This window comes from Dipodomys ordii, unplaced genomic scaffold (assembly GCF_000151885.1).
Source record: "Dipodomys ordii isolate 6190 unplaced genomic scaffold, Dord_2.0 Scaffold20, whole genome shotgun sequence".
Taxonomy (NCBI): Eukaryota; Metazoa; Chordata; class Mammalia; order Rodentia; family Heteromyidae; genus Dipodomys; species Dipodomys ordii.
Window position 1 is genome coordinate 18,021,777 of NW_012267236.1, and position 26,391 is coordinate 18,048,167.

The following is a 26,391-nucleotide window of genomic DNA, read 5'->3' on the forward strand; positions in this document are numbered from 1 at the left end:
CTCTCTCTGTTGATACTCCTTGGAAACTAACAGAGGTTTTCTCCTCTAAGAAAAACCTATAAGTTGGACTTTACTTCAAATTGGTTTAGTAGGAATATTACTCTAATCAGGCCTTAAAAACCCCAGTATTTGGAAGGATGGGCAAATGCAGTCATAATATTCAAAGTACATTTGTGAAAATGAAACCAGGCAAATTGAGGAGAAGGCTGAGGAGAATAATGAAAGGACTGACATGGATCAAGATGTGTTGTACTCATAAATTGACATGTTGGATTGAAACCCCTCTGAACAACTATTTAAAGATAACAACAATAATAAATCCAATACTCTCCTTCTACAATTCTACATGAAAGGCCAATCACAGGATCACTTGTTTGGGGGATGGAAATAATTGCAAACTGTCAGTCCTATGTAATGAAAGATATTAGTATGGGCATGCCAGTGCTAAGGAAACAAACCATCCATCACCAAATTCCCACCGAATCTGCTCACCTTGCTCATCTTTCAGGAAGCCAGGTTGCTGGGGCCATCCCATACAGAAAAGATCACTTAACTTTTTTTTTAAAAAAAAATGAGGGTTGTTTATTCAGGATGCCAAAAATAACAAAAGAGAAACTAGCAAATGAATAAGTTATCTGTGTACTTTGCATACAGAGTAGAAGATTGATCGTTGTTAACTGCTTGTGTAATGTTACAGTTAATAATTAGTTACCTTGTCACCCTCGATCATTCATCATTTTATTGAACTTTGCCTCCATGGGAATATGGATGTCTGAGAAGCAAATTTCCACATGAAATATTATTTTCAATTTATTCTTTTATTTTTTATTATCTTTAAGTAGCTGTACAAAGGAGTTGCCATTTAATAAAGCAGTTTATGAATACAATGCATCTTTTTATTTTTAATAAACATTTTTTATTATAAAGATACTGTACAGAGGGGTTACAGTTACATGAATCAGGTAATGAGTACATTTCCTATCGAGCATTGCTATCCCCCCACCAACTTGTAAAGTTAATTTTCAACATAGTGTCTTGTACATTTCATTGTTGTAACGGGTCAATCTGTATCCTTGTTTCAGCATTTTGTTATTTCCCTTCCCCTCCCCAAATTAGAAAAATGTATATACAAGATTCAGGGCACTGGAATCAAATGCAGTGAAAACAAGAGTTATACCATGAGGAGAAAACATACAAAAGAAACAAAAAAACTCACATAGTACATTGTAAGTACATTAAAAACAATAGCAGCAAAGATAAAACCTCTTGTGTCCCTATCTTGGGGTTCATTTCACTTAGCATCATTTTATATGGTCATATGTACATAGCTTTTGATCTTTCCATCTTGGTACATGACTATTTTTATAATCAAGATACTCAAAATTGTTTTTAAGTTAAGCAATCTTAAAATGTTTTGTTGTTATATTAGGAAAAGCTGTATATAATCCAAGGAAGCTAAATAATTTATTGTAAATGTATACTATGAAATAGATAGGGAATTTAAAGAAAATGAAGTTAATTTTTTGGGTATGTGTGTGTGCGTGTAAGCACTCAGGTGTTGGTACTAAGGTCTGGAACTCAGGGCTTAATACAATGCATCTTGATCAATAATATTCTGATTCATCCTTCCTCTACCACTCTTTCCCTCACTTGTCTTATTTTTATAGTATATACATTGAATTCTTGACTACATTCCTCTTCATTCATCTACTCCTTTCCCCTTGACTGTATCCTACCTGCTTCAAGTAACCACTTCCTGGTGTTTGTTTTGTTAACCTCTGACATTACCTATCTAAGAAATTATACTACCTGAGTTCTCCCTTGAATCTTTGTTCCTTTCATTTTCAATTATGGCATGAATGGATTCGGAGAAGAAAGGAAGAGTGAAAAGAGAATTGGCCTCAGAGCCCAGATTTGTCTATCCACATCATGTGATATCCAGAAGTTCACTTCACCCCCTCAACATTCAGTTTCTTATTTTGCTAAATAACTAGAAACCTCTAAACTCTTCCCCAGCATCCACACTTTGTAATTGTATATAAGCCAGGAATAAAGCTCATTCTTAGAGCATCTTTTTTTTTTAAAAACAGAAAATAGCTAGCAGGTAGCTAACTTACTTAACAATTGCTAGTAGAATATTAGTTCTGTGCCTACAATATGTCTAGTCTCAACCAAGCATGCCTTTCTTTGTTATCAGAAGAAACTATAGAAAGCACCGTGGTAGTAGCTATTGTAAGGAGACTTTAACATTTTCTTTTAAGGTTTTGGAAGCCACACTGACAAAAAGATGGGAGGGAGTAAGAATGAACCATGGTTTTTGTTGCAACTGCCTGCGATTTCATCAGTCTATCCACAGCCTGTCGACATTTAAAAGTACCCAGTGTTCCTGCAGGGTCTCTGTGAGTTAGGCATTCACAGAAAATCAGTTGGTGTCTTCCATATTATGCAAACTAGTGCCAATCACAGCAGCTCTCTTCCTGGTCTTTGAAAGCACTATAAAGTCAAAGAGACACAAATGATACAATGGGAAACAGAGGGGGTTTGAAGCTGGGCTCTTCTGGCTCAGTCATGACCAGACTGTTCCTCCACCTCCTATGTTTTCAAGAGGTTGATGACACCAGCACAGGAGTTAAGAAGAAAAGTTTCAGCACTCACTGGCTTTGGAACCTCAAATTGTGTGAATCATGTAAACACAGAGCAGCTGTTGGTGAGCCAGCCATTCCTAGGAGACCCTGGATTTCTGTCAGTTGTTCCTGTTCCACTGTTTACCCTAGTCAATGATTCTCCAGCCTTTTTGTGGAGTCAGGAGCCTAGTTTTAAATCTCGGTCTCAAATGTTTTCCCAGGCCAGCTCCTGGAAATGCCTTGTTGCTGTGAGATACAGGAGGAGATGACTTAGGGGTGGGGTCAGGGACCCCAGCTTTACAGACCTCCCTTTACTGTGTTCCTGAAGGAGGGAAGGACTGTAGAAATCTGGAGTGTTCTCCACAGACCTTTGTGTTGAAGTCTTGATTCCCTCATTATGATACTGTTTACAGGTAGGGGAACTTCCAAGACATGATGTCATGTCTTTAGTTTATTGGGGGGAGGTGTACCATTGCAAAGGATTATGGAGGATGATGGCACCCCAGCCTCTTCTTTTTCTCTTTGCTCTCTGGCTGATGGGGTCAGAGCTTTGCTTTGCCATGCATTCCGCATGCTAGCACCATGAGGTGCTGCTTTGCCAAGAGCAACAAAGCCACAATTGTGTATTGAAACCTCCAAAACTGTGAGCCAAAATCAACCTTTCCTCTTTGACTCAGGTATTTTGTGATAGTGGTAAAAAACTGCCTAAGGCAGGAAAAAAAGAAAACCTAAAGGCACTTCGGCTGTAGAGTGACACATGCCATCCTGAAACCCTGTAATGTTTCTTAAACTTCACTATAAATGCTTGGCGCATCGTTATTTTATTATAACACTAGTAAAGCAATGATATCTCAATAAAAATACTCATAAAAACACCCAGAGGTTTAATTTCTATTAAGTAAGGAAATATATAGAGTTTATAAAATTATACCTTTTATAAAGGGTGAACAGATCCTAAGAGAAGGGGGGAGTAAGAATGGATCATAACTCTCAGTTTTAGGAGACGGGGAGAAATGCACATAGATGAGGTAGACCTATATCAGAAGCCATAGATCATGTGGGTGGGGTGGATGCCAAGGGAGGGGAGTAGACAAATGAAGAGAAGGAGTGGGGGAAATGCAATCAGAAAGTCAATGCATATCCTACAAAATTTAAGAAAAATGAGGGGAAAGATGGCTTGGGAGGAATGGGTGCGAATGTTGGAGGAGATGATATTGATCAAGATGTACTGTATTTATAAACTGTTTTGTTGAGTGGCGACTCCTTTGTATGACTGAAGATAATAAAAATATTAAAAAAGATAAACCTGGCAGAAGAGGGTGGACATGGACACAGGGAATTTATTGTTCTTTCTTCAACTTCTATGCACAGCTGGGAAATGCCCTCCATGTTTTACTGCTGTTGTGTATACTACAGGACACTGGTGTGGTAGGATAAATTGCTTGAAGTTCTGCAAATACATTTCCACACCATGTCCTTGAAATTTCAATCAAGAAGTTTCTTGGACAAGCAATAGCTTAAGATCCTGACCAGTAAGTGATCCTCTCACTCCATCTTAGATGACATCTTCCTGGATCCAGGCTCCTGACCTTTGACCTTGCTTCTCTCTAAGCTCTGGTTTCTCAGGTTTATCAACTCCATCAATCCTTGTGGATCATTCATTCATTCATCCATTACTCATGCCACTCATTTGACCTCAGCAAGAACAATTTGCCTGAATTAAAATCCACCCCCCCTGCAAAGGTGGCTCAGTGGTAGAGTGCCTTGCATGCATAAGGCCCTGGGTTCAATTCCTCAGCACCACATAAGCAGAAAAAGCTGGAAGTGGCACTGTGGCTAAAGTGATAGAGTACTAGCCTTAAGCTGAAGAGCTGAGGGGCAGCGCCCAGGTATAGAGTTCAGGCCCCACGACTGACAAAAAAAATGCCACCTCTCCCCCAGCCACAGGTCTCACAAAAACCCTATTGGAAGGCTAAGCTAACTTTCTTTCTAGTCTCTATTGGAAAGGAGGAAATAGTCCATTAGCAGTGGAACTTGAGAGACTCAGAGAGAAAATTATATACCTTCATCTCTATACCCTTTGTCATGGTTTCTCCAACTGCTATTTTATGATAATAATAACAATATAAAAACAATTTGCACTACAAAAGACTGGAATTAGAAAAGCAGTATTTCTGCAGGAGATAGGCCATTAAAGTGATGCATTGCTCTTTGGAGTCTCTATGTTAAAATAGTCTCCAGTGCCAATGTCCAGCTGAATGTCCAATACTGACAATGTGGAAATTATTCAGGCTCATTGTCCACTCAGAAGCCATTGACAAGAATCACATCTGGGTGGCTGATAACAACAGGGTTTAAATTGATATTTTCAAAGGTGAAACTCAGAAAGGTACACACACAGAAAACTACTGACCTTCTTGCATTTTGCTCCTCAATGCTATTCTATCAGATGTTTCTTCCTTTTCTTCAGATGATTTTGCTGAAAGCCCAGAGCTTTTGCACTCATTCTCTGATACAGAAGCCATCTGAATGTTGGTTATGGAATGAAAAAAGCCCAGGCCCTCCTAAGTTAAAACATAGGTATAGGTGGACTCTATGTTCTACCATAATCTTTGAATAGTAATCTTTGGCCTGTTTTTACTCTTCTTCCATCTTGATCTTAGGGTCCATTTCCCTTGCTCCCGGGCTGCTTCTGGACTTCTCAGGAGAAAAGGGAGAGAACTGAATATGACTGGGACTGTTGACCTCTGAAATCAGTATACCTCTTCACTGGTGTTCCAGGCTCAGACTTCCTCCCATGAGAATTTTGAGAGACCTGCCTCTCTTCAATCTCTAGTTTTCTGACCCAGGCAACATACCACAATGTCCCCACCCACAGGACGTCAACGAGGGCAGTGAACCTAAGCTAGAAGGAATGAAGGGACAAGAGACATGAAGAATGACAGCAAGACAAGGATTCTGATCAAGCTGCAAATTTTTATTTTTCACACAGGGATATTTATATGCTTGGAATAAGGAAGCTTTTTCATTGGCCGTAAAGGAAGCTTTTTCATTGGCCGTAGCAGTGCAGGATGTTTGCTTAGGGCAGGGGGAAAGGGTGGTCGTTAGCAGTTGCAGGATGTTTACTTAGGGCAGGATGAGGGTCGGATTCTGTAAACTCAGCCTCAAGATGTTCCAGTGAGATAGTCAAGCCTATTATGTTGAGAGACTCAACTTTTGCCTCCTGACACCACAAAGCTCTAGTTTTGTGTCTCTCTCTTCACCCAAGCACTTTATCCTTTAAAGTCTCTGCTTTCTACCTTTGTATTCAAATATTTCCAGCCCGTCCTCTTAGGTGACTATGTACAATTTAGGCATTTGGGCACCTACATTATGTCCCCTCCATCAAGTCAAAGGACAGATTGGTCCTATTGAAGAAGCTGTGTTCCCAAGCTCTGACCTTGGGGCTGCCCCAATCAACCTCTCACATTCATCCCCTTCCAGGAGACAGCCAGGTATCAGACTCTGTGCTCCACAAAGGACTCAGATGCCAAGTTTTCCTTGAGGATTCATTTTTTTTTCAACAGCACAAACTCAGAATGAAGCTTTGAAATTCAAACATACAACTCTGGAGTGACCTTAATATAAAAAAGTAAATCCACTAAAGCTTTGCCTTTCACAGCTTGGGATTGGTCTGCAAAGCAGTCTCCCAGGGGAAAGGAAAACATGAGAGATACCTCAGCAGTAACTCTGATCAAATTCCTCCATATGTCTCGTCTTCTTTTGTATAACCTGGGAGTGTAAGAAGGGATAAGATTTGTAGATCTGATTTTACTGTCTCTTAGCAAGGTCTGCAAGAATAACCAAGCACTTCTTTGGAAACTATATGGGCATTTGTCATCTAGAGATCTCAGCATGAACACTTCAGCAGGAAGCCATAACAAAAAGGTCTAGTAACATCTTTTATTCAAATAGTGGCAAAAATGTATCTTTTTTAACATGAACTATATCACCATGGGTGTGGCAGGGATGGAACACTGTAATGTGTCTTTGTAGTGCATATTAATAAATGTAGCCAATAGAGTAGATCCTCTTCAGACATCCCCCTGTGCTCTACTTCAGTGGATCTGGATGGGACAGGGATGCATATAATAAGGAGACATCTCTTCCCTTCTGCAAATGGAAAGTAACTTGTCACTGGCTGGCTGCTGGAAAGCAATCTTGTGGGCAATTCTGGTATGCTCACATTTAGGCAGGGGTTTAGATTAGTCTACTTTATCCTGAGGAAGATAGGACAGATCAAGTGAAAACACTGTCCAGGTCAAGCAGCACTGAGGACGAATATTTTCAAAAAAAAAAAAAGGCTCAAAACTAGGGACCTTTTCTGCTCCAAATCCTCCAAGGTCGCTACTGCCTGGGTAGAATGTGTGGCAGAGTTCTGTGAAGTCCCATGCTTCCTTCGAGATGAATCTCTGCCCACTGAGGTAATGGAAACAGTAGGTAGACAGGCATTTGCACATTGACACTGCCTGACACTACAGCTTGGCCTTTTAACACAGGACAGAAGCACGGGTTCTGTCTGGTTCTTTCAAACATCGCTAAGATTACTAAAAGTCTGTGCTTTTCATTGTAGCAAGTAGTATGGAAAAACACATGATATTTCCAAAATGCAGAACAAAATGAAATCTACCTTGGTAATTCCTTAAACAAAGATAAGTTGTCTTGAAAGTAAAAAGTCAATAAAGAAATATTAGAGTATCCAAAATAGCACTCATGGAAATGATTGCTTATATTAAAATATTATTTTTAGATCTTATACATTATTACTTTATTTCTTTACATTGCCATTCTTTTCTTGTATTTTCACCCAAATGTGACACAAACTTAAAATAAATAAAAATATATTTGAACACCTATATTTTCTGTCTACCAGGGAAAGATTGTGTGTGTGTGTTGGTGTGTGTGTATCTGTGTATGTGTATGCCTCTTATGTGTTCTGACCCACAATCTTAGAAACTCAAATAATCACTTTTGTGATTATCATGAAGTTTTCACTGGACTTGCATTTAGGATCACAGTAGAAGGTTGTACCCTCATCAGGTCACAAAAGAGAGTCTTATTAGCTGAGGAAGAGACTAGAAAGGGTTTCTTAGAGAAAAAAAACTTCTCATTTTGTATGTGTCTGATATAGCATAATGTTATCAGGAAGCTAGCAGGGACTCTAACAAACATTTGCCTACACATAGTAGCTTTATTAGTAATAGCCCAAACCAGAAATGACACAACTATCCATCAAGAAATGATTGAGCAAAGAAAATGTGATACACACACACACACACACACACATATCCACACAAAGCAGAATATTATTCATCCTTTGAAAGGAATGAAATGTTGGCAGGACATGCTGGCACACATCTTTTACCTCACCTGTGTGGAAGGTGAGCTCTGAAAAATAAGCCTATCTCAAAAACCAATCAGGCATGGCAGTCATATTTATAATCCCAAGTGGGAAGTAGAGGTAAAGATTTGCACCCAAGTCTTGCCTTAGGCAAAAAGTGTGAGGTGTGGACCAAGTAGTGGAGCAGCTGCCCAACAAGCCCCTGAGTAGATTTTGTGGACCTTGAATCTGATCTGACTGGGCAATTGGATCTCTTCCTAGAAAACTGGAAAACTAGATATAGCTGGCATTTCAGATGAAATCCAAGGGAAGTCCACTGGAGACTTCTCTCCTGCTTAGAGATATCAGAACTTTGTTCTGTTTAGGGCTTCAATTGTTTGAGTAAGACCGATGTACAGATTGGAGGGCCAACTGCTTTACTAAAAGTCCATTAATTTAAATGTAAAAATCTTATCCATGGCAGAAACATCAGACATCTGGGCACCATGGTCCAGTTAATTTGACACATAAAATAAATGATCATACACTGTGTCAACTATCTTTCTGTTAAAATATCTAAGATAGTCAATGTAAAATGAAGGTATTTTATTTTGGCTCATGAAGTTTCAGTCTGTTATTGTTTGTACCCATTTATTTGGGCTCTTGCAGCAGAAACTTCATGATAGGAGCATATGGTGTAGGATGTTGCTCACCTCATGGCAACCAAAAAAGAGAAAAGCCTACTTACAACATCCCCTCCAAGCACCCCCCAACCCATGCCACAATGACCTGACTTCCTTTCCTTAGGCTGCACCTCTAAAGATTCACAGGTCCTGAAAGCACCAGACAGATGACTATGACTTCAACACATGTTCTTTGGGAGACACATATCCAAACCACATTTATATGAGGTTCTTAGAGTGGCCCAAATCATAGAGGAAAGAGGTAGAATGATAGCTGCCAGGGGCAGTTTTAGTTGGGGAAGATGGAAAATTTCTGAAGATGATGTTGGTGATGGTTGCACAGCACTGTGAGACACTCACTGGCACAAAAACATTTTCTTCAAATGGTATAATATGGTAAATTTGTATCATGTTTATTTTCCCAACAGAAAGAGAGAGAAAGGGAGAGAGAGACAGAGACAGAGACAGAGAGAGGGGGAAGAGAGAGAGAAGAATGCTGTCTGTTCTTGTATGTGTATTATATACTAGGGTCTTTTATGTGTATTTTCACTAATCTACACAGCTCCCAACTGGAATGCCCAAAATTTTAGACTCTACGACAGAACCAAGGTCAGCATCTACTAGTAAGTGGGCCCGTGTCATTCTTACTTCCTTCAAGGCTCTTTTAATTCCCCATTATTGTTGGTTAAAGGCCTTTCAGGGGCCCAGCACTTACCAAGAAAGCCTGCAGCAGAGCAGATGTTGGAGGAAGCATGGTAGGTACTCGGCTTTTCAGTGTAGTAGTTGGGTCTGAGAGCTCTGTTCATCCCAGCAGGAGTACATTTCCTATAAGGCTATGAGTTTAGGTTTCAGGATTGCTGGGCAACTAATTACAAGTGCAAAATTCTGGCTTCACTCTGAGTTTCAGACTTACTGTAGTAGGAGACAAAGCAGGCTTTCCAGAACACATGTGACTAGGAGAAGTGGCAATTAACTATGCTGAGGGATTAGTGTGGTCCTTGTAAGTGGATCCTAATCCTGAGTGACTTTGCACACTAGACATAAATTCCAGCAAGGAAAATAATCTAAAGAGTGTATTGAAAACTTTGATGAATAAAGCCAACACCATACCACCTCTAGTTTAGCCCAACCCTTTAATTTAAATTCTTTTGGAGTATGACAAATTGGAATAAGACACAGTTCTTGTCCTTTTTTAGTTCATAGATTAGTGTCAAAGATGGGCCTATATATTTATCCAAACAATCACAAACAAGGCCACACTAAAGCTACTAGCACAACTATGTTTATTACAGCATTATTCTCCATAGCTAAGATATGGAATCAACCCAGGTATCCCACAGTAGATGAAAGGATCAAGAAAATGTGGTATATATACCCAATGGAATTCTATGCCTCCATCAGAAAGAATGACATTGCCTCATTTGTTAGGAAATAAGAAGACTTGGAAAAAATTATATTAAGTGAAGTAAGCCAGACCCAAAGAAACATAGGTCCCATTGTTTCCCTTATTTGCAATAACTAGTATACGTCTAGGATAATCTTACCAGACAAGCAGAAAAGGTCAAAAGCTGTGTACATATGACTATATAAGATGATTCTAAGTGAAATGAGCCCCAAGATATGGACACAAGAGTTTTTTTCCTTTGTTGCTGTTGTTTTTAATGTACCATGTGATTTATTTTTGTTTCTTTTGTATGTTCTTCCCCTTATGGTATAATTTCTGTTGTCACTGTATTTGATTCCAGTGCACTGGATCTTGTATATACATTTTTCTAATTTGGGGGGGGGAAGGAAATAACAAAATGCTGAAACAGGTATACAGTTTGACCCATTGTAAGAATGAGATGTACAAAAACTATGTTAAAAATGAGCTTTACAACTTTGGGGGTTTAGGGGAGGGAGGAGTTGAGGAAGTGGGAAAGGAAGGGAAAGTAGGGAAAAAACAAAGGAAGGGGTAATAATGCTCGATAGGAAATGTACTCACCACCTTACTCATGTAACTGTAACCGCTCTGTACAGTATCTTTATAATAAAAATCTTAAAAAAAAACACTTTCAACACAGGAAATTCTCAAACCAAAAAAAAAAAAGAATGGGCCTATAAGCAACTAGCCATATGAAACTTCAGCAAGGAAGGATCAATTAACCTAGGGATCGTGGAGGACTACTCCACGCGGATGGTCACAGTGATGTTGACGACTAAACCACACTTTCACATATGGAAAAGGAAGAGTTGCCACTCTCCAAAGAAGAGCACCTGTGACCCCAAAAGGGTTTAGCAACCTATGAAATGCTTTTGGCTACTTTCTGAAATCATAAATAACAATGACCTGTGTTCTTTACAAGATCCTTATAAGGCCAAGTTAGATGCTTTAATTACTATTTGGCTAAGTAGAAGTAGGTATCCTTGTTTTTGCCATGGCAAATGTCAAGATGTAAAGTGAGTTTTAGGGTTTGTGACTATTTCTGATTGAGAAATTTCTAGAATATCTCTGTGATGTGAGTAAAGGAATGAAGGATATTATCTGGACATCCCCTTTGAGATTATGAATGAGTACATCTTTATAAGAACTCTGTCTACTGAAAAAGTGACTAAAATTTGAAGTATTATCATTAATATATAATTATATAAAAATATAATTATATAAGCAGAAAAGGCTATATGCTCCATTATATCAAACTCTGAGTTAGAAAATTGATCATGATGAAATTTGTTTTTGGGGGATGAGTGAGTATGGGGTGGGTGAAGGACAAGAAGCCCTAGGAAAATAGAAAATACTTTCTAGAAATTTCCTTCTCCTTATTTGAGCCATATATACCCTTCCTATCCACATTGTTGGTCTCTGAGTAGACATATTTCAGTCCAGTATCAAAGAATTATAAACTTGAAATAATTCAGATGCATGGGAAGAGCTGAGAGACCTCAGCCTCTGGTAGTTAAATTTGCATTTAAAACGTATCCTGGCATGAATCTAAAGGGCCTTTCACTAGAGCAATAATTATGCAGGAAGAGTGAGTGTTTGGAGAAAAGAAATCCTTCAACTGTGTGAACAATAGAAAAATGAAGGGAGAGCTTGGACAACTTTCCTATAAGGCTGCTTCCACCCAAAAATTTCTTCCTGATAAAATGAAAACTAGAGCTCACAGGATGTCATTTTTATGATCAAAAGATAACCTATAGGTATTGGTTTAAGGGTCATCATTGCTTATGAAATGTCACAGAGCCTGAGAAATCAATGCCTGCTTTTCACCTCCACCAGGGATTGTCTTAAATTTGTTCACTTTTCAATGTAGACATCTGATAAATTAATGCATGGTAGGAAACCAGACTTAAGCAGGCAGCTCCATGGCTCTGTGGGTTCAGCTGTAAAACTTTAGTAGTAAAAGGAATATGAAATAACTTCTTTTCTAGCCATTTATTCCCAAGGGGAGTTTCAGATGAGCACCACCCTGACCATTACATCTTCCTGAATACATTGGGGTGGGGAAGGAACCTCTCACACCATCTTTATGGCCATAATCTCCATTTAGCATGTTCTCAAAGTTCTAAAACATGACTTGATTGTGCAGTTCCTGGTTAAGTATCATTCGAAAGCTCTTCCCTCCTGTTTCTCAAAAAACACTTCCCATATGCTAGGTGTGTGTGTGTGTGTGTGTGTGTGTGTGTGTGTGTGTGTAGAATCTTGGGAATATTTCAGCTTTGCCTCTCTGTGGCCAATGCATTGTGTGTGAGAGATTTTACCGAGGGCTGTGTGAATGTGACCTGTCAAAGGACTGCCTGTGAGAGAGACAGGGCCAGACAAAGGAGGCTCATGGAGGCTCGGTGGTCACATTCTCTGTCCACCTATGATAAAACTTGACTGCTTCCACACCCTTCAAATTAGTCTGAACCTAACTCTGGGGAAGCTTTTGCCACAAATGCACATCTAACTAGGCCACCTGTCTCCAGCTTAGAGAGCTCCCTGGCTTCCCATCATTCATTTCTGCTTTTTCCATGTGGGTGGTCCTCAGGGGGAGGGGTTTCCTGCTTAACTGTCATGGCCCTCCTCGGAGTGCATGCTCTCCACCAGCCTGTCACCTGCAAGCTCCCCAAGATCCACAGAGCCTTTCATGTTTACTCTGTCCTGCGATGTTTTCTTGCCCTTGTCTCATAAATAAATCCATATATCAAGGGCCCTGCTATATAACAAGGGCCCTGCTTTGTGGCTCACTAAGGGACTTTTGGGGGCCAGACCAGTACCTGGCACAGAGAAAATACTAGACAAGGGTGTGATGGATGAAGATGTCACCCTTTCTGGAGCACTCTGCTAGTCAGCTCTTTTTGCATCTGTGTCATTTGTACGAACTGGGAGAAAATCTACCCCACCCCCACCCCTGTTGTTCTCCCAGAGACCAGCCATGTACAGGCCCCTTGATGCAGTGTTGTCTTATAGCGATGAGTTACGCCAGTGATTGAAGGGTCTGGGAATAAATGGACACTTTTTACGAAGATGATAGTAGTAAAATGGCTGAGTCAGTGATAATTGGTGTTCTCTCATTTCCCTCCAGTAACCAGAACCCTTAGTCAATCATCTCTCCCAAACCTTATTATGTCATGATTATAGATGAAATTATACTCATATTTCTGCATTTAAAAAATTATTATCTTTAAGTAGTTGTAGAATGGAGCTGCCATTCAACAAAGCCGTTTATGAATACAATGCATCTTGATCAATATTACCCTCTTAAACATTCTCATCCATCCCTCCCAACCCCCCTCTCACTCTTCTTAATGTTTCAGGATATACATTGGGTTTTTGATGGCTTTCTCCACCTCTTCTCCCCTTCACTCATCTGTCCCTCTCCTCTTGACCCCACCCCACCCCTTTCAAGTTCCCACTTCCTGGTGTTTATTTTGTCCAGTGCTGACTTTGCCTTTCTGAGGAATTACACTATTTGTTCATTCCCTTGAATGTCCCATATTTCAGTTAATATCTGCCTACATTTGCATACCACCCAATGTATTTACTTATCAGTTTAAAAGCTAACTGTAGCATTTGTATGTGGGGGAAAATATGAAACCTTTGTCCCTCTGGATCATCATCTTCCCCCAGGTACTTCTGTTTCTTTGCAAATATCCCATACCTTTGACACCACAAGTAGGACTGTAATACTCAAAGTGACTGAATTTGGAGACTGGTAATTAATGCTAAAGGAAGTCATAGGGTTGGGGCGCCGTCCTGTCGGACTGGTGTCATGCTAACAGCAGAGTCACCAGGGATGCACATGTGTAGAAAGCCAGCCTATACTTGCACAGCGGAAGGGGGCTTTCCTAGCCAAGGAGAGAAACTTCAGGAGGAACCAGGACCTTTTTCCTGGACTAGGAGCCTTCCATCTTCAGCTGCCCAGTCTATGGTCTTTTGTTACTGCAGCCTGAGGGAACCCAGTACTTTCCATGCCAGAGTTTTCCTTCCCATTGTAGACTCTTCTGATCTCTCCATGCCACCATCATCTAAACTTAAAATGATCTTGAATCTAGCCTTACCTCTTTATCTTACAGGCAGGAAAACCAGTGCCCAGCAAAAGAAAGTGATCCATTCAAGTACTCATAGGTATGTCTCAGGACCTTGAGCCAAACCCTCATCCTTGGGGTCCGCTTAGGCTCTCCTCCCACACTTCCCTTCCACAGTCTCTGCTGTCTCCTCATCCTGTCCTGCAGGGGGACAGGCCCCCTGAATTGCTAAATGACTCAGTAGTACCATTAGGTTAATGTGTTCCATCTCCAGGTAACAAGTTCATTAACTAGAGGTCTTTAAGGTCTTAACATTCAGGTACCTACCTGGGCTTCAGGAATAGAATAGATGGTCAATAAATTCTATACGAAAAGAAAAAGAGCAGAAAGGGCAAAAATCGACAGACCGACAGGTTTTATTTGGGAAACAAGCCTGGGAAGGGCAACCAAGTCTCCTTTCAGCTCGGTGAAGGAGAAATGGTGCACCTCCCTCAGACCTAAGTCAGGTCTCTTTAAATATTAGGCAGAAGGATTGAAGTCAGGTCAGGCAGATGGAAATAGGGTGAGGTGGAGATGCATGTGTGCAGGGGGCAGTGAGCAATGTTATTTCACTGAAGAGTTTTAAAGTCTCAACAGCATTTGTATTCACCAGCGTCAGATGTGGCCTTGGTCTCAGGCTCTCTTCCAAGACCGCTGGGTGAGTTTGTTCAGAGAGAAGGCGAGGGGAGATGGTTCAGTGGGGTCAGAAGCTATAGCTGTCAGAGGAGAAAGGTGACTGTTTTCAGTTTAAGTCACGTCCAATCAAATACTATTTGAATAGTCCAGAAAGTCTAGGTTTCAAAGAAGATATGAGAGTGGATTTTAGTGGGGGAGATACTTGAACCAATATTTGTTATTAAAGCAAAGATGATGTGTACAGATGTCCAAAAGCTATTCCATTTTATAGTTTTATATGTGAATATTCTTTGGATCTCAGCCAAGAGTGATTGGAAAGGATAGCTTCTGAAGACTGCAAATCACACACACACACACACACACACACACACACACACACACACACACACCATGATTGTAAAGATAGCCCTCTAGATGTGGTTCTTTCTTTTCTTTGGCTCTGAACTTGACAAGCCTATCATGCTCAGAAAAAAGAAAACCAACTTAATTTTCCCAGTGGCTTAGAAATGACATCACAACTGATAGGCTCCTGGACGGATGAGAGAATTGATATTTCCATTTGTGGTAATAGTCCAGAACACAAATGCAGACAGTCATTTTAAAGTTTAATTACTAAGACTCCATACACTTTTGGATGTGCAGGACTAAAACCATTCTGTCTGGGAGGAAAGGTTATATGATGTTAAGAAAATTGTATAACTCTTTACCTTGAACTCATGACCTGTGAATACACCTGTCTACGGCTCAGCTTTACCGGAATATGCTGCAGAAACAATTACACTCCATCTGTGCAAAAGTAATCTCAACATCTTCACTTTTCCCAGACCCTACACAAATTGTTCTAGAAATTGGTGCCACCATTTCTACAGCTGCCCTCAGCCTCCTCCTTCCTCCATGTAAAAGCTTCGGAGACTCAGGCAGCAATTCTTGCCTGTCACCTTTGCCTCACCCCGTCAGTCACCATCCTGTCAGCTCTGTCTCTTGACATTTCTCTCATTTATACCTCCTTCCACCCCCCACCTGGGTTCCTGAGGAAGCTTCTCTCCCATCCTCGGCTTTAATCTCAACCCTGACTAACCCAGTCTCCCACTGTGGTCACGATGAACTTTCTAAAATGCCAGTGTCATCATGTTTGGCCTTTCCAGGAAATTCTTCAGGGCCTTCTCACTGCCTTTAGGGTCAAGTGCAGACTTGTGACTGTGGTCTGATAGGCTCTGCTCCTCCCCTCCGCGGCACTGATCATGGCATTTGAGATACCAGTTGAGTTGCTAAGATAGTAGTCCTCTGTGGTCCCGCAGAGTCCCCTCTCTGTTTCTATTACAGCAGTACCACCTTGTCCAGGGTTTTGCTTTCTGTGGGTTTAGTTACCCCTGACTAACAGGGGTCTGAAAATAGTCTGTGGAAACTTCCCAATCCAGAGTGGCCACAAGGCTTGTGAGCCAGGGAACATAGCAACAGTCATGCTGTTGTCCCCACCACCTAACCCTGCTTGCCCGGAAGCCCAGTTTTCACCTTCGTTATGGCTGTACAATCTAACAGGCCCCTTAAGGATGTCTGTGTCTTCTTGTTCAGACTTGGTGTGATTTTCTCCTCTTATTTCCAACCAATAGAATATGGCAAAGATGGTGAGTTGGCCCTTCTGGGATAGGTTAAACAAAAAGGTTTAATCTCCATCTGGCAGGTAGACTTTCTCCTTTGCTGTCTGATGTAGCAGGTTGGCATGCTGTTGGGGGGAGGGAGGGAGGGCAGCCTCTGGCCAGAAGTGGGAAAGAAGCTGAGGCCCTCAGTTTAATGACCCTTAGAAAATGGATTCTGCCAAATGCTTGTGCACAAGCTCTGTAGCAGCCAGTTCTTCCCCAGATGGAACTCCAGCTTCAGCTAGCACTGTGATGGTAGCCTCCTGAGAAACCACAACGCAGAGAAATCAGCTGTTCCTGAGCCATAGCAACTGGGACAATAAATGAGTGTTATTGTAAGCTGCTACATGTGATGTCATTTAAAATGCAGCAATGGGCCACAGACACATTCATCTTCACGTTTTTGCCTTTTTCTGTGCAGACCAAACCCCTGTCCTTGCCGTTGGTGCAGCCACCATATGGTCCATCTATCGTAGGAACATGGCAAAGCATATGTGGTGACTCTGATTTCTAGTGTTCCTCCTGGATAGCAAAGAAGGTTGACATTACAATCTGGCCTGCCTTATGGATAGAGGGTTGAGCACAGACTGGAAAAGAACTAGAGACACTGCAAATGTGCTGTTGGCTTAGGGTGGGACTACTGCAAAGAGCTAACTCGGAGTCTGAGACCCAGGCATCTGCCAAAGCAACAAGAAGAACCAACAGATGATCAAACTGGACTGAAGGAAGAGATAATGGTCCAACAGGATGGAGCAACTAACCAGCACCCTATGGTCCCCATGCCAGGCAAGGCTGGAGACTGTGTTACAGTGAGAAAAACCACTTGCTCTTGGTTAAATTTGATCTTTCATCTCCACCAATCAACCAAAATCAATCAAGGCATGGTATTTAGCATGCTGCATGCAAAACAGATCACCAGGGGGGTATACCCTAAATGAGATAGTTTTACCTCAGTTCTGACAAGGAGTTCTCTGGTTTTCTTTTTTTGAAAGAAAAAAATTAACAAAGCAATGACAATTCTTCTGCAGAGCTGCCATACATCCATTGATAAGCCTTCCGAAATTTCACAGCATATTTCTGCTTGGAAAGTATTTGCCCTTGACCTTGCTTTGAAAGTTCATTAGTGGTAGATGGGGTTAGACATCTTGTAATCTGTATCACATATCCTGATGTGATCCTTCCAGCCACCAACAGTGTTATAAATATTTCCCCTTTATGAATAGAAACAAGTCTCAGAGGTTTTAGGAACCTGGGCTTGGTTGCAGAGCTCTTGGGGGAGGGAGGCTGGGATTTAAAAGTAGCTTCTCACTCACTATGCACATTGCTGCCTGCTTAGGTCTTAAAACACAGATCTGAACTACTATCACAGAATACCAAAGACTGGGAAATTTATTTTTTAAAGAAGAGATTGTGTGTGTGTGTGTGTGTGTGTGTGTGTGTGTGTGTGCTGTCCCTTAGCTTTATCACTTAAGGTTGATACTCTATCACTTGATTCCTAGGTATTTTTTTTGGGGGGGGAGCTATTACAAAGGGAGTTGCTTTCCTGATTACAAACACATTCTTTGCATTATTGGCATATAAAAAGCCATTGACTTTTGAGGGTTAATTTTATACCCTGCTACTTTGCCAAAGTTTCAAATCAGCTCAAGTAACTGGGGAGTGGAGTCCATGGGGTTCTTTAAATAAAAGAGCATATCATCTGCAAAGAGGGAGAGTTTTTCTTCAGCTTTCCCTATTTGAAGCCCCTTTATGTTTGCATCATGTCTTATTGTTCTAGGTAAGCATTCTAATAATAAATTGAAGAGGAATGGAGAGAGTGGACATCCTTGTCTTGTTCCTGAATTTAGGGGAAGTAGCTTTAGCTTTTTTCCATTATGTATAAAGCTAGCTGTGGGTTTGTCCTACATAGCCTCCATTATACTGAGGAATGTTCCCTGGATTCCTAGTTTTTCCAGAGGCTTCATCATAAAGGGGTGTTGGATCTTGTTGAATGCTTTTTCTGCAACTATTGAGATAATCATGTGGTTCTTATCCTTGCTCTTGTTGATGTGATGAATTATATTAAATGATTTGCATATATTGAACCAGCTTTGCATTCCTGAAATGAATCCTGTTTGATCATATGGTTTTTTGATGAATTGTTGAAGTCGGTTGGCCATAGTTTTGTTGAGAAGTTTTGCATTGATGTTCATCAAAGAAATAGGTCTATAGTTCTCTTTCTTTGTTGAGACTCTGTCTGGTTTTGGGATGAGGATTATGATGGCTTCATAGAGTTTGGTAATGAACTTTCACTTTCAATAATAGCTCCACTTCTGGTTTTTTGGTAGTTGATTGGAGATATGAGTCTCATAGACTTTTCTGGCTAGGCTGCTTTTAAATTGCAAACCTAAGACTCAGCCTCCAGAGTAGCTAGGATTACAGGCATGCACCATCTTGCTCAGCCAGAGATTTATTCTTACAGGTCTAGAACTTTTGACATTCAAGGTTGAGAAGCCTACATCTGGAAAAGACCTTCTTACTGTTTCAACCCATGGTGGAAGGCAGCTGTCTGTGAGAGACACAGAGCAAGACAGAGGAAGAGCTGAATCTACAGCCTTGGACAATTTTTTTTTTCAGACCTCGTGAATTCCCAATGTCTCACATGGAGACATTGCAGGTAAAGTTTCCAGCCTGGGCTTTTGGGGGACTACATTCAAATTACAGCCTCAATTCTTTTGTTGAATGTCCATTCCTGTCTTCCCATAGCTCTCAGGGTAGAAACAAATTTGTTGGTTAAAATTCCCATAGGCTCCCCAGGCTGATCCTAGATTTCCTGCTAGATTTCATCTACTTGCTTCACCCATGGTTCCATCCTGCTTGGTTTCACATCTCTTTGTGGTTCAATTCCTTTTCACTATCTCTCGCTAGTCCTGTGGCTTCCGGCTTGAGATGCTCCCTGACCCATCCCAGCGTGGGATGCTCTGCCACCATTTTCAGTGCTCAGGGGTACCGAACTTGTAATCACTCTTACATACTCACCTTCATCACAGCACACCTCCTGCATTCCACTCACCTTTTATATGTCTCCTTTTTTCTTTTAGATTATCAATGCCAATACTGACTGCAGCCTCTGACACTTCAGAAGCACTGGATAAATGTTTGTGAACAAAAGTTAAATACTTGGCGTGCCAAGGAGTGTCTTATATTATTTATTCTCATGAATGAAATGCAGCCTTTTAGAAATGGATTTTTGTCCATCAAAGGTCTAATGGTCTTTCTTTTCAACTTTCCTCCCATCGTTTCCTGCTCGTATTAACCTGATTTCAGAAGAAACTGTTTAGCACAGTCCTATTTTAAGAACATAAATTTATAAGGCCAGAAAATGAGAAATTGCTCTTTGAAATGCTCTTGGGAAATTTCAATGTGTTCCCCTGTTGTTTAAAGTAAAATAGCATCAGATCAGGAAACAGAATAGGCAGCAAACTAGTCATTGCTTGTACCATTATTTCAGATGAAAATTCCCTGGTAACAAATGAATGCTACTGGACCCCAGAACTGACTTATTAAAGGGACTCTGAAAGAAAAAGTAAGTGCATAATAAGAAACTTTGTAACTTTCATAGAGAAAATCGAGATAGCAAGGGATGGAGTCCTAGTCTTTGGGGTAACTAACAGGAAGAGAAAGATTTAAACCACACAAGGATGGAGGGGGGTGTCATGCCCACCTAAGTACAAATATTCTTTCCACTTCTGAGCTACAGGGTCATTTGACATGGCTGTGACTTGACAAGAACATTCATTTCTATGTTCTTAGTACTTTGAGAGTAAGATAGTGAGCATTTACGGTTATCTATTTTATCTTTTTATTTTTATTTTTTAGTGAGAATTACTGTACAGAGGGGTTACAATTACATGGGCAAGATGATAAGTACATTTCTTATCAAGCATTGTTGCCTCCTCTTTGTTTCCCCTTCCCATCCCTTCCCATACTCCCCTCTCCCCCCCACCCGATTCTCCCCGCACCCCACACCAAAGTTGTAAAGTTCCTTTTTCGACATAATGACTTATACATCTCGTTGTTGCAATGGGTCCACCTGTATCCCTAGTTAACCGATTTGTTTTTTCTCTTCCCCTCCACAAATTATACCAACATCAAATACAGTGAAAGCATGGGTTATACCATGGGGGAGGGACATACAAAGCAGCATAGAAATCATCTTATAAATATGTTAGAAACAATTGCATGAAAGGAAAAAAAACAAAAAAAAAGCATTTGAATACTTATCTTGGGGTTCATTCCCCTAACATCAACTTATCTGACCTTTTCTGCTTACTCAGACATATTTATTGCAAATAATGATGCTGGAATAAAGGAGAAGCTTGAGTAAATTCTTATTAAAATGTCTCCATAAACAACTCTTTCTCTTTACAGGCATATTTCTAAGTACTTTTCAAATAACATCCTTATTAAATCCTTATAGTGACCTGCCCACCAGATACTCTAATTCTTCCCATCCTGGAAGAGGAAGCAGATACTCCCAGAGACCGGGTAACTCATCCAGGGCAGTCCAGATAGGAAGATACAAGACTGGGATTTGAGCCTGATTGTCTAGCTATCAAATCCAATGTTTAACTTCTGTACTACCAAAGGGAACATCATTGAATTCTTACTTAGTGTTGACTCTTGGGACTTAACTCATTTTCTTTCTTTTTTTAAAAAAAATTTGGGCTGGGAAGGTGGCTCAGTGGTAGGGCGCTTGCCTTGCATGCCTGAGGCCCTGGGTTCAATTCCTCAGCACCACATAAGCAAAAAGAAAAAAGCTGGAAGTGGCGCTCTGGCTCAAGTGGTAGAGCGCTTGCCTTGAGCTGAAGAGCTGAGGGACAGCACCCAGGCCCAGAGTTCAGGCCCCATGACCAGATCCCCCCCAAAAAATTATTTATTTATTTTATTGTGAAAATACCGTACAGAAGGGTTACACTTAAATGGGCAAGATAACGATTACATTTCTTATCAAGCATTGTAGCCTCCTCCTTTGTTTCCCCTTCCCATCCCTTCCCATCCTCCCCCCCTGCCCCCTGCCAATTCTCCCCATATCCCCCACCAAAGTTGTAAAGTTTGTTTTCGACATAACGACTTGTACTTCTCATTGTTGCAATGGGTCCACCTGTATTCCTATTTAAACGACTTGTTTTTCTCCTTCCCCTCCACAAATTATACCGACATCAAGTACAGTGAAAGCATGGGTTATACTGTGGGGGAGGGACATACAAAGCAACAAAGAAATACTCTTATAAATGTGTTAGAAACAATCGCATGAAAGAAAGAAAAACATTTGAATACATATCTTTGGGTTCATTTCCTTAACATCACCTTATCTGACTTTTTCTGCTTGACTCATACATATACTAGATATTGCAAATAAGGGAAACCATGGGACCTATGTTTCTTTGGGCCTGGCTTACTTCACTTAATATTATTTTTTCCAAGCCTTTCCATTTCCTAACAAATGGGGAAATGCCATTCTTTCTGATGGAGGCATAGAATTTCATTGTGTATATATACCACATTTTCTTTATTCTTCATAGCAAACAGGTGACATTTTTACTTGTTTCATAGCATAAGCTGTTCTGAACCAGAGGTTGTAGGGGAGTTGTCAGTGGACTATAACCCTCCATGGGCCGTTCTCTAAATGGATCATGAATTGTCTTGAATGATAACTGTGCAACAGTCTGTGTGCCTCTCTGAGGATGGGCACAGTTTGGACCCCTTTGATCTCTATGGTATAAGAAGTAGCAGTGCTGCTTATGTGTTCATCCAGTATGTGTTTATGGCACCCCATCATGGATTCCCAAGACAGAAGTCAGAAGTACCAGTGGTCTGCTTTACAGGGGAGAAAACTCTTGAGTTCAATGGCAAAGTGACTTATTCAAGGTCAAAAAGGCTGGAGATGAAACAAAGGCACATTTTCTGCTTTGAGACCAAGGCAATTTCCACTTCTTTGCAGCTCCTTCAGAGCTGTTGAGTGACAGCTAAGTGGAGTGATCTTGAAAAGCTCGTAGATTGTTGGAAACTTTGCTTTCGACAGCATCTTGAAAGCTAAATTTGAGGGGGAAGGTTCAGGAAAGTAACTTTGAGTTTCTTTGTTCAAAGGAAGGAATAGAGAGATATGTTTTGAAATCCTCAACTGATTGACTCTGGGGAAGAAAAGTTTATTCTGCTCAACTTTTCCAAAGGTGCAATCCACCCAAGTCATTCTGGGTAATACACTAACTTGAGCCTTGTCTCCCATTCATGCTGGGTGGGTAAATTAACAAGGAGTATTGTATTGGAATTCTTAACTTCTGATTCTTCACTATCCCTAATACAATTTTGAAGACTCTTATAATTTTGAAAGCCTGACTTATCAAATGGTAATAAACAGATCCACTGAAGACAAATCCAATTAAATTGACTTGAGAGTTGTAAATTAAAAAGTGTGGAGGGGGGAATCAGATGCTAAATCCTTGGGCATAGATCCTAGCCACTATAAATCAAGTTTTTGGCTTATTTTTGATATCCAAATCATCTACTCCGAATGTCAGCCTCAAATCTGCCCAGCTACAAAGCTCAAAATCAAATGTTGGCATCTGTCTCTCTCTCTCTCTCTCTCTCTCTCTCTGTCTCTCTCTCCCCCTTTTCCCTTCCCATTGTCTCTTTACTGTCCATTTCATTGTTGGGAATCAGAAATTAAAAAACTTAGACTTGAGCTTTCTGAGGGTCTGTGGTTCTGAGGTGGAATGACAGATTTAGATTGCAGAAAAAACACTCCATGGTGCCACAGTAGAATGAACTTACGACACAGATCCACAGGGTGAGACATAAGCTGGGGGTAATGGAACTGTATTCTTTAGCACAGGAATCTGAGGCTCAAAGCAAGAAAAGCAGCATGGAACCAGGGCTAAGAGCCAGCTGTAGTTCAAGCAAGATATTTTCAACTATAGTAAATCTTTAATTACTGGCACGACTTGGAATCAATGGCTGTGGGTGGACCTCGGTTTTCAAATCGTGAAGATGGGATCTGTAAGAAGCAAAGGTGATAGAACGCATATTGCATGTGAATGCAATTTGTCACTCTGCAGGGCCAGATAGAGAGAATTTATGGCCACCCTGGCTGATGGCTTTGCAACATCCTCTCTTCTCATTGACCCTCTAAAGCAGCCAGGTTCATTCTTTGCTGCTTTCCCTGCCTTTGTAGAAATCTCTTCAATCAACCCCTCTCCTTGTTTTGGAGAACAGCTAAGCACACATGTAATTTTTCCATTCTTTTTAGGGAACCTCCAGTGAAATCCAAAGTTTGCCCTGCGAATGAAGCTAGGACTTCTCCTGTAACCAGATTACCTGTAGAGCTGGTAGTCTCCAGGGCAACCAGGCCCAGAACAGCTCCCAGCGCAAGTCTCAGGCAAATGCACCTGTTTTTAATTAGTATGAACAACAACAATTCTGCCAGCAGCGGGCAGGGCCTGATCTCATCAATTTTGGAATAAATTAACCCTTTCGTGCTTCCAATTCCAAATCACTGGAGAAGCAGCAAGAGGGATAGGCTGGGCGTGTGGAGAACACGATCACTTTCTCTCCTGGCACTGCTGCCCCGGCCTTTGCTATCCGTCCCCAGGGGGATTCTTGTCACCAGCTTCTCATTGAGACAGCAGACACTGCCTCATGCCTTCTTGTATGTGTTGAGTTGATGCTTCACCACTGAAATTTGTTTATACTATCTCATCTGTCTCCCAAAGCACGTAGGAACTCCACACATTTAACAGGAAGGAAACTAAGTTTAGAAAGATCATGAGATTCTGGTTAAGTTCAGAAAGCCAGGGAATGGCCATGTGAGACAGTGGTCTCACCATCTGCAAATCTCATTCACAGACTTGCTCTGTGAGCCTCTGGTACCCCTTTTCCACTTTAGGGAATATGTCCACACTCAACAGGTATCACCTTCACCTGGCTTTGTTCCAAGGCAGGTAGATAGATGGACAATAGTTTCTTGAGAAACACCACTACAGCCTAAATGGCTCTCAGTTCTAGCTGTATTTTAGGATGCTCGGGGAATTTAAGAAAGAAATGTACAAACTTGATCTGAGTCCAGTCATATAAGTTCACTTGTAGACTGAGCTCTAGCTTGGGTATTTCTAAAATTCTCTTACATGGCTCTATCAGACAGGCTCTGATGACCCTTCCAACTCTGAGAAGCTAGGTTTGTGAGGTAGGAAAAGGAGTCCTGTTGGTAGGGACAGAGAAAGGTCTGAGATTAATTTTATCTTCAGAATAACTGGCAGAGATGCACAATTGTTCTTCCTTGACCAGTCCTTGTTGGCATATCACACTGGTCTCTTGTGTTCGCCTAATCAATCAGTATGGAAATTAGGCTGCATTTATGTTAATCATTATCTATTTTGTTTTACTCTAGTAAGAATCACAATATTTTATTCATTTCATTTCATTCATTTATTCTTTTTGTGTGTGTGCTGGTACTGGCGCTTAAACTCAGGGCCTGGGTACTCTCTCAGCTTTAATGCTCAAGGCTGGCATGCTACCACTTGAGCCATAGCTCTACTTCTGGATTTGAGTAGTTAATTAGAGATGAGTCTCGGGGACTTTCCTGCCCAGTGTGGCTTTGAACCATGATTGATCCTCAGATCTTCAGCCTCCTGAAGAGCTATGGTGCCAAAGGCGCCAGACTTTCATGGCATTTTATCTGAAGAAGGAGTTGTGGGATTTTATATCAAAAATACAAGGAAAGCTAAACAAGGTCTGTCCTGGAAAAGTGCATACAAATATGTTGTGTATACACAGATGCTTGCATATTGTTTTGGAGATTCTTAGAAGCCTGGTAATTTTATATTTTTGAGACATGCTATTCTCATACTTTAACAATGAGATGCATCCCTGAAGTTTCTCATTCATTAGGTCTAAAGCGGAGCCTGCAGAGATGTATTTCTAGTAAATTCCAGTGTGCTGGTGAGGCTGGTTTGAGGATACTTGCTCCGTGATGAAAGCCTCTTTTCTTGTATCCCCCAAATTTAGATGAGGTGTTCAGATTTAGAGCGAAGTACCCAAGAGCTAGTAATTCCACATCCTACCCATTGCAGCCCGACTGCATTCACCCTTACAAGCAAAGTGTGAATGAACAAAACGAATGTTGGCCAGCACATGATCATTGATTGTCAAAAACTTGTGTCAGAGAAAGCTTCATAATTTGGGTTGGAGAAGAGTGAAGAATCAGCAAGGACTGCAGTTGAACTTTGACTAGACAGAGATTTGAAGAACAGAACAAGTATAGCTGCCACTGAAAATGGAGAATGTGTCTGGGCGGCGCTAGCTGCTTCCTTCTGTTTTATCATTTAGCATCATTTTCTTCTCACAACAATGGGGTGTTAGAGTAAACTTAAGAGGAAACCTGGTATCGTATTCTTTCTAGTATTGCACCCTGTATACAAAAAAAATAAACCCTTTTGTGGTCTTGTTGTGGCCTTGCCTTATGTGAAAATGTGCTTCCTTCAAAGGGGTTGTGAATAGTCAAGGTTATGTTCCCAGAGCTCCATGCTGCAATGAATGACATTGTTCCATCTTATGTGCCTCTGAGGTGGGGTGAAATGAACCAACAAATGACATGGTCTCATTCGCCAGGTGAAATGAACCAATGGATGACATCGTCTCATCTGCTGTGCCTCTGTGGTGGGGTGAAATGAACCAATGGGTGACATCGTCTCATCTGCTGTGTCTCTGAGGTGGGATGAAATGAACCAATGGATGACATCGTCTCATCTGCTGTGCCTCTGTGGTGGGGTGAAATGGACCAATGAGCAGGGTGACTGCTGGGGGCTGACACTAGTAGACTGGCTCCCTGGAGACTCCACTCCCTCCCTGATTGCCAGCAAAGGGGGTAAATTGCTCTCTGTCAACAG